The sequence below is a fragment of the Nerophis lumbriciformis genome, linkage group LG08 (genome assembly GCF_033978685.3).
Source record: "Nerophis lumbriciformis linkage group LG08, RoL_Nlum_v2.1, whole genome shotgun sequence".
Lineage (NCBI taxonomy): Eukaryota > Metazoa > Chordata > Actinopteri > Syngnathiformes > Syngnathidae > Nerophis > Nerophis lumbriciformis.
In genome coordinates, this window is record NC_084555.2 from 31,006,948 (window position 1) to 31,014,106 (window position 7,159).

Genomic DNA, 7,159 nt, shown 5'->3' on the forward strand with positions numbered 1-7,159 from the left:
AGCGATGTTACAGACATTAAATGAATAAACAAGTTGGCTAATTGTTTCAGCCCTCCAGTAGTTTTACTTTCTCACCATTCTTAGAAAAGTTTTAATGTCCTGGGACCCCTGTTGTGCTGCTCCTGCCCCTGGTCTCCTGCTCGACTCTTTGCTGGTGTCCAGACTTGTGCTTTTTCCGGTGCAGCCCAAACTTGCTGGAGTTCACTCGCCCTCACTTAATTCCAATGAGGAAGAACAAACCACAGTGTGGACTTAACCATTTTTAATTGAAATTAGAATATTGCATGACTTGCATTTTTATTTTAATTCAAATGTATTCATATGAATATATATTAGTTCAGTGTATACATAATCATTTTGTCATAGAGACTACCGGGGTCAATGTGTGGGCCCTAGCAGGCTGTGGGCCCTTAGATTTGTCATTCCCCTTCCCCCTTATATGACCACTCTGGTTGTGAAACAACATGTAGCGTTTGTTGTAAAAAGAGCTCACAGCTCAATAAAAAATGTTTTTTATCATGCATTCTATATTTGACTTCCCAGGGACCGAAAAGGCACCGATTCGGTAAAATTGCCCTTATTATATTAATGGACATGAATAGGTCGCTTTGAGCTGCAGGGGGGCAAAGGTCATAGCATTCTGTGGTTGAATAAGACACACAAATGATAACAAGAATATCTGCACATACATATGATTGCACAATTGCTGTATGTTTGAAAGAAATGTCGCTGGGAATAACCTAACAATAGCTGTGTATTGATTGCACCTGTTTTGACATTGACAATTAAATAAACTGCATGAAAATCAGTTGAGAAATGAGGAATGCCAGTGTGGTTGAGTGAGTGGGCGGGGCGAGCAGTTAAGGGCGTGAGTTACCCTGGCAGTTGTTGGGTGTGCGCGTTTGTCGCTTCCTGTTTTGTGTTGCACGTCAATGATTAAACTTACATATCACCGTCTGTGCTTGCAGTTATTATACTTGTTGTAATGTTAATGTGCTTTTTTGTTCAGGCAGCACCGTGACCACCACTCGGGGTTCAGGCGGGGTCCTAGGCAACGGGGCCAGCAGTGTTTTGACAGCAGTAGAGCTAACGGCTGTGTATGTTGTATCTGTGTGCTGGGCTTCATTAAAAGTTCTAGTTGAGCATCATAAGAAGTACGTGACTTTACTACAATACTAATATAGTCCCACCTTATTAGTGACGTAAATTACGATATATTTTCAATATGTGTCCTTTAATAGGAACGGAACTTGGCCCGACCGCGCATGCACATCGCTTTTAGGAAGTTGCTTCAGGAAACAAAAACCGCCCACACAAGACGTTCAGAAGGCTAATCGAACTAACCTCAACAACGTTCACCTGATTGGTCATAAGTACAAGTGGCTTCTGATTGGTTGAACAGGACTGTCAATCAATTGTTAGGTTTCGTTTCAAAAGAAACGAAAGTGTTTACAGGAAAAGGGTGGGAGGGGCGGAGGAGAAGAGGGGTCGTTGGGTTCAACAGACATTCCAAACAACACACTTAGTTGTTAAAATGGCTAAATGATTAGCTAAACTTGAAAATAAATATGATTTTGTTTAAAAAAAAACCGTATATGGACATTATATGTAGATTAGAGAAAAGTCTAGTAATGCAGTACATTAATAACTACAGTATATACCCGTACATGCTTATAAAGTCTACGTTTATGTAAACAATGCAGTTTAGCTTGGACAATGCATGTACATTTAGGTTGATGTGTTTTATAAGTACATATATATTTAAAGTGGTGTTTAATCATTTTGAATGTTTATATGTATTGAAAATCAGGCTTATTTGGTGAATTTGATGACCAACCCTGGCAAGAAATCGAAGAAAAGTACATTTGAAAGCAAAAGCACAAGTGAAGTCTTATCGGTTGGAAAGGACTGGCCATCAATGATTAGGTTTCATTTCTCAAGAAACAAAAGTGTTAACAGGAATAGGAAGGCAAGAAGGGGGGGGGGGGGGGGGGGAGGTCGTTGGGGTCGTTGGGCTGAGCAGACATTCCAGACCTCACATTGCAGCTCATGTTATTTATATTTTGTTTGGATGGGTGAGTGATTAACCACCTATTAAACTCAAGCAAACATGTCTTTGTTAGAAATCCAACATGGACATTATTCAAATATAATGCATTGAAAATGTTATTTTTCAATATGCAACTATGTAGCTGGTCTATTTGAGCAGAAAATAGTCATAATAATATAGATGATTAATATAGCTTTTTTTCAAGACATACCAAGTGTCTTACACCATTTTGATTATATGCTCTCTTATATGTGTAGAGAGTGAGCCCATTTTTACTTTCTTTATTAAAGTTACAGAGGCCTCAACTTGTGTTTTTTTTGCTTCTTACATTTAACCAATGGGCGCCTTGATCAAGACCACTTTTAGTTCCAACTAAAACTTCTTATGTGAATATGCAATTATAGCCTTTTGTCAATGTGCTACAAAATAGAACATGCACAAGAGTAACATTTCAGTTGTATTTTCTTCAAACTTGCACCGCAACAAAACCATCTGCAACATTTCCATTCACACTATTGCAAGATGAACTCATCAGTTTTAAATTGTAATGAACTGTGGCCTAATAAATGAAATGGCCGACATATTTTTAGTGGTCTCGAAGGACTCAGATGAGCGCCATCACCAAGCCTGCGACAGGGGCAGAAGCCGCCGCAGCACCTGCACCAGCTGTACCTGAAATGAGATATGTCATACTTGTCATTGGTGTTTGCCAACCTTTATGGAGTGACAATATCAATTAACATTGTTTCTTTTCCTCCCTTCTATTATATAAAACATGTCTAAAAAAGTCAATAGTGCAAAACATTTAAACAAAAGCAAAAAAAATACTATTGGCTGTTATTTCCTGTTTGTAACCACTAACAAAAAATGACAATAAACAATTTTCTGATAACAAAAACCATCAATCTAATCATTATAGCATCGACCATTTTGCTAATACTACACTTGATATCATTACAGTCGATATTTGTATGGATCCAAGAGCTATTGTGTTAGAATAGGTTAGTCTGGATGCGGAATGCTGGTCTGATATTTTCTTAGGATAAGGACTACGGTCAGAGAGTAGGATCTCCATTAGCTGGTTGCCACAACAACCCACTAGTCTTCCTGGGGTCCACAAACTCAATACTTTACTAATAATTTACAGACTCAGATAAAATATTAGTTTCCTTTTAAAAACCTGTTTACTTTCAATGCCGGTGAGAATTCGAGGCAGGTTATTCCAGAGCGATACAGGTCTATAAATAAAAGATTTCCACAATGCATTCTTCCTCGGACGAGGGAGTACAAAATGACCCTCACTAGACGCCCTGGTATTATGATTATGCATAGTGCTACTGTAAACTATTTGGGCCATGAGAAAAGCAGGAGTTTTACTACCGGTTACTGATTTGAACAATATTAGAGTTACTGATCTCACCACTTGCAGCAGACGCCCAGACTGTAGGACAATAGTCCAGATGACACAAGACTAAACTCTTAACAATCTGACAAAGAAGAGGTCGATCAACAAAAGCAGCACATTTCCTGGAAATACAGCCCTTCCCATCTTTGTAACTATATCACTGATATGATTTGACCAGGATAGAGTGCAGTACACCATCACTCCAAGGTGCTTTGCACTGCTGACCTGTTGAAATACCTAGCCTCAGCTCCAACTTTGGGTCACAAGATAACCCTTCCCTAGTCCCCAATACAATACTTTTTGAGATGTTAAGGACAAGTCTGTTACATACGGTCCAGTCATGCACAGCTTTTAGTTCCTCACTCAATACTACATTATGATGGTGCAGCATGATATAAGGTTGCATCTTCAGCCTAAAGAACCAATTTGGCACACCCGGTAGCCGAATTAAAAAATCATTGGTGAATATAGAAAAAAGCAAAGGTCCCAGGCAATTTCCCTGTGGAATACCACAGGGAAGACTGAACTATACTCTATTGGTCCCGACTGGTTGGATAAACACACCCACTAATTTAATCAGATAAAAGCATTTTAACATCTAGATATTTTTAAATCAGACTTTTTGGGTGTCTGTAACAATTCAACTCCTCTGATGTAACATTTACTAAAAAAACTCCTCTTAGAGTTTGTTGATTAAAAAAAAAATGATGTTCCTGAAATAATCAGTAAACTTGTTGTATGTGTTGCTACACTTTATTTTACAGTACCTCAAATGAAAAATGCCCTTTAATGTACTTTTATTAAAAAATAAGCTACTGCAGTTGGGTTTAAAAAAACTCCACAATCTGAGTCACAGCTTGCCATTTGCCAAAGCACTGGTAAGAAGCACTAATGTAATAATAATTTACCATTTGAAAGTGTTGTTTAGTAAATGTTAACTTGAAAGACAAGTCTTATAGTATTCAGTACACCACTGACGCTTTGTTTACTGCAGAATGTTTGTGATTGGAAGCAAAAAACAAAATAACTTTAAGAGGAAAAAAAGTTGTTCTCAATACATACCAAAAAAGAAGCAAAACCGTGGCCCCTAAAAGCCAGGTATGCGAGATCGGATGATGTGAAAAAAGTAATCCTGATAATTGTTTTGCCTTATCGCCTAGCCCTAGGTTAAAGGTTGCAAAAGCCTTTTCTTGGCTGTTGATGTATGACGTATATATGCAGCGAGTAAGTACATGTATGGTCTTAAAAGCATATTTTATAAATGATAAATTCTTGGAAACACGATTAGGATGTGAATCGATTTTTTTCAGCATCCCTATCAAATAATAATTTCGGGCAAATCATCTAATTAATGTAGATGCCCATATTTGCTGTACATAATTTACTTTACAAAAAAGTTATGGGATAATTCTCTTGTTGCCTTATTTGCATTTGGCTTCATTAAATGTTTGGATATATTTAGTGTTTGACGCAGCACATTTCAAATGATTATTTTTCAAATCTGATTCAACACATTTTTGAATGAATCATGATTAATTACAGGTTATTACAAGCTTGTATATATCAAATTAACTTTAAAAACGACTTCATTATTTGGACAGAAATGCAATTTTATGTATGCTTTGACCTGATCACTGATCGTATGTCAACCTGCACCTTTCAGGGAACCATCCGCAGTTAAGGTAAAGGAACGTGTGCTCAAAAAAAGTGTGTGATTAATCTGTGTATATACACATGATTAATGGAATAATTATTTGGAATAAATCCATATATGTTAACACACTAAGTTTGCCAGCCCTAGAAACAAGATAAAAAGCTCTGTTTTACCTGTCTACACACAAAAAATATCCACTCTGGTTGGAGTTTGTCCAAAAACATAAGTTTACATCTGGACAAGAGCCAAAAAGCATTTTAAAAAAAGGTGTTGAAAAAAAATGTGTTAGTGTGGACGCATCTTGAGTGATGTACCTGTTGTTGTCACGACCACCACGGCGGTGTAACCAATGGTCGCAAGAGCAACAGGCGCAAAAAACACAACGCCTCCTGGACAAAAAAAAAAGAGAGAACACCGCAATAATTCCAGTCAGTGGTGTGGATAACAATAACAATGTTCATTATTGCCAAAAACAGTAACAATTGATGACTAAACTCCTGAGATGATGAGTTCTGCACTTGTCTGGTGTGAAGAAAAAGCTTACCTGCCACGCCTGCTGCGCCGGCTGCAACTGCAAGTGCTGAGACTGAAACACAAGTGAGGGCAACCTTTATTTTGATTTGACAAAAACTAAACTGTAGTTTGTCTCCATGTTGTCACCTAAATTATTTTGCTTTGTAAAAAATTGCACTACATGTATGCTGTTTATCCAAATAAAATACAAATGACAGGGAAAATAGTCACACTCTCCTTGTTCCACAGTCTATAATTACTCTGATTTAGCAGATTATGTCAATTTTCTTTTTGTGAATTGTTCTGATTTTAGCAAACTCTAAAATTAATCAAATACAGTAAGCTTTATAAGAATGTGTAAAGTATTGAATCTATAAGGATAAAAATGTTGATGAGACAGTTTGTTCGATCAAGTAACATTTGGAATAAACAAAAATATTTCTGCTTACCATAACATTCATTTATATATATATAAATTACAAAAATAAAAATAAAATATGTATGTATGTATATACATATATATACATACACATACATAATATATATGCACATATATATACACAAAAAAATAAAATTAAAATAAAATATATCTATATGAATGCACATCAACATTACAATCTCAATTTTAACAGGTGAGCAATTAAAATAACTAAAAGAAAAACTTGGGCACCCAGACACTACTGCTATAATGTGCGCTCTACTACAGTGCCCGTGCGGAAACTATGTCCGCGTATTTTAAGTTCCTCCATGCGAAAATGTGACGCAGTTTTAAAGTCAAAAGAACGCCGGAGAAGTAAAAAAATATATGTTTAATTGTCGATGTTATTAAAAATAAGTCCCGTTATGAATGTCGATAGAAGTAAAAAAAAAAAAAGTTTAATTGTCGATGTTTTTAAAAATAAGTACCGTTATAAATGTCGATATAATGCGTTTGTCTTAGTTTTAATTCGTATTCCTTATTTTAATTATGTATCAATAGAATACATGACTTTCTAACTTTCTAAATGACTATCGAGAAGTGAATTGGAGCTTGTACTCACGGAATCCCATTTTGTCTTCGTTAGACGTTACAGCAAACACCAGTTAGACTTTTGGTCACGACGCACTAGTTTTTATTCCATCGTTGGAATTCGGGGAGGTTTGACTTGACTCTGATTGGTTGAAGGCTTCAGTGATGGGCATTCTGACTCGTTTTAGTACGTTGTATCTTTTGACCAGAGTGACATTACTCGACTATTCAAAAGGACAACCTGTCGAATTTTGGGTCCTTTCAAAGAGCCTGTAGAAAAAACTTGCTCGTTCAAAACGACCCATTTAACCCATGATTGCAGTGTAAGTACGGTGGCCTATTTTCCTTCATACATAAATATATGACCAATTACCATTAAATGTATACGACTGTAATACTATATATAATGATTATATATCGTATTATAGGTGTATACATTTATAATTATATTATAATTACATAGGCACATAAACGTTGTCTCCATACAGGCTGAACTACTGCAACACACTTCTCCTTCAAAAGCTTCAA

The 7,159-nt window shown here is 36.4% G+C and overlaps 1 long non-coding RNA gene across 1 annotated transcript; it reads right to left on the reverse strand.

Annotated features, from left to right (window-relative positions):
• Positions 1-2,494: 2,494 nt before the first annotated feature.
• On the reverse strand, positions 2,495-6,777 carry LOC133611660 (uncharacterized). The gene is made up of 4 exons (XR_009816014.2): positions 6,663-6,777; positions 5,654-5,695; positions 5,424-5,498; positions 2,495-2,722 (listed from the first exon to the last, which is right to left on the reverse strand). It is a non-coding gene; the product is annotated as an uncharacterized lncRNA (long non-coding RNA).
• Between the last annotated feature and the right edge of the window lie 382 nt (positions 6,778-7,159).